The sequence below is a fragment of the Bos indicus x Bos taurus genome, chromosome 2 (assembly GCF_003369695.1).
Source record: "Bos indicus x Bos taurus breed Angus x Brahman F1 hybrid chromosome 2, Bos_hybrid_MaternalHap_v2.0, whole genome shotgun sequence".
In the NCBI taxonomy this organism is placed as follows: Eukaryota; Metazoa; Chordata; class Mammalia; order Artiodactyla; family Bovidae; genus Bos; species Bos indicus x Bos taurus.
In genome coordinates, this window is record NC_040077.1 from 135,626,040 (window position 1) to 135,628,440 (window position 2,401).

Sequence of the window (2,401 nt, forward strand, 5' to 3'; positions counted from 1 at the left end):
ACGCTCACACAAACACACACCTGCCAACACCTTCCTTCACTCCTCGGTTCAGAAGTTCAGCAGAAGTTTGCTGGATTCCAACCACGTGTCGGATGCTATTTCCCACAAACTTCCCTGCCCTCTTGGACAGTATCTTCTGGTGGCACATCCAGCATACAGAGCCTGCAGTGTGCACAGCACAACATGTGCAGCCTCACACACAACACACAGGAAACCTATGCCCATAACCCAGAGGACACAACACAACTGCAAAACCCTTATGCATACCACGTACTACACACACGCACACTCACACACACACACACATGTACTACACACACGCACACTCACACACACACGCACTACACATACGCACACACACACACTACACACACGCACACTCACAGACACACACGCACTACACACACGCACACACACACACACACACGTACTACATACACGCACACTCACACACACACACACACACACCCCCCTCACTGGCATCCACAGGGCTCTGTGCACACCTCCTGCCCCCTCCCCTCAGCCACAGACGCTGCTTCCTCTGGCTGAACCACGTGTAACCATAGTAACAGCTGAGATTTAAGAAGCGCCTTCCGTCGTCTTGGCCTCTGCGGTTAACACGCATGATCATGTTCATCTTCACCGTAACCCTCCGGATGAGCAAACTGAGCCTCCGAGAAGTGAAATGTCCAAAAACTCATAGACTGCCTCCACAGGTCACGCTCTCAACCTCTGCCAAGTCCGACACACTCACAGTCACATATAAATCCTCTTTTGTCCACACATGCTCACACACAGAGACACATGTCCACATACTCACTCTCACAGACACTTGCGCACTCATGCGCTCTCAGAGGACAAGACTCTCCTCCCGTCATCTTGGTCAAAGGCTTTAATTATACTGCCCCTACACCTGTAATTAATCCCTGCCCCCTTTTCCGGGGAGATGTCTGAACCCGCTTCCCAAGGGTGGGAGCCAAGGCCCAAGGCCGAGATGTCCACATCTGGCAGGGAGGACCCAGGAGCCAGAGGAGCCCAGTGGGGCTGTTGGGTGAGAAGGTCCAGGGCGTCAAGAAGAGGCTGGGGTCAGAGAGGAGGTGGGCAGAGGGGGCGGTGGTTTCCCGGAAGCCAGGCCCGCTACAGCGGTTTCTCTTGGACTGGGCCGGCCACGTGGTGGGTTGGGCAGTGGGTGGTGGCGGGTGGACAGGTAGGCAGGCAGGAGAGAGAACACTTCCCGCTTGTTTCACTAATACCAGGCCCTTCTGTCAGGAGGGGCAATGAGCTCACATCTAGGAACCTTTGGGGAGAGGCTCCTTAAAGGAGCAAGTGGGAAGCCAGTGTCCTCCAAAGTGTTAAAACAGACCTACTGATTCTACCATTTCAGGGCTGGCGGGGAGGGGTGCTCTGCACAGCAGCCTCTGGGCCTCCCTTTCCCAGGATGGGCAGCAGTTAAAGCAGAGACTACCCAGATTCAAATCCTCACTCCTCTACCTTTGAGCTGTGCAACCTTTGGGCATATTGTTTAGGCTGTTGCAGCCTTAATTTACTCCTCTTGTTCAGGCACTAAGTCTTGTCCAACTCTTTGAGACCCCAGGGACTGCAGCAAGCCAGGCTTCCCTGTCACTCACTATCTCCTGGAGCTTGCTCAAACTCATGTCCATTGAGTCGATGATGCCATCCAACCATCTCATCCTCTGTCGCATCAGGGCGGGTCAGAGTATTGGAGCTTCAGCTTCAGCATCGGTCCTTCCAATGCATATTCAGGGTTTGACCTCTTTGCTGTCCAAGGGGCTCTCCAACACCACAGTTCAAAAGCATCAATTCTTCGGTGGTCAGCCTTCTTTGTGTTCCATCTCTCACATCCGTACGTGACTACTGGAAAAACCATGGCTTCCGACTATATGGACAGGGATAATGACATCTACCTCTCAGAGGAGAATTAAGTGATACGCATGTCCTTAGACGCGGTTGCTCTCAGATTCCTGAATTCTTAGAGGCGCCTGATCAGAGAAGCTCTCTCTGACCGCCGAAGGTTGGGTGCACAGTTCAGAAATACCAGGAAGGGGGGCGTCAAGCTGCTCAGCGGGCGACTACTTCTTGAGTCTTTAGGCCATTTCAGCTGAGGCCTTCAGGCCAGTGTTGAGCTCGGCCCCAGAGGGCAGAGGGTAAGAGCGGGGCTCGGCGCAGGATCCCTCAAGGCTAGCCTCTGTTGCACAGGCTCTTGGAGGCGCTCAAACCTGCGGGGACCTGGGGGCGCCAGCGAGTCCTGAGAGCCCGGAGAGCCTCCCCGCCCCCGCGGGGCGCCGGCCCGGCCCCTTCGGAGACACCGGGGGCGTGGCCCGTGACGTCACCCGGGCATGAATGGACAGGGGCCGGTCCGCTCTCCGCCCGCATTGAGCTC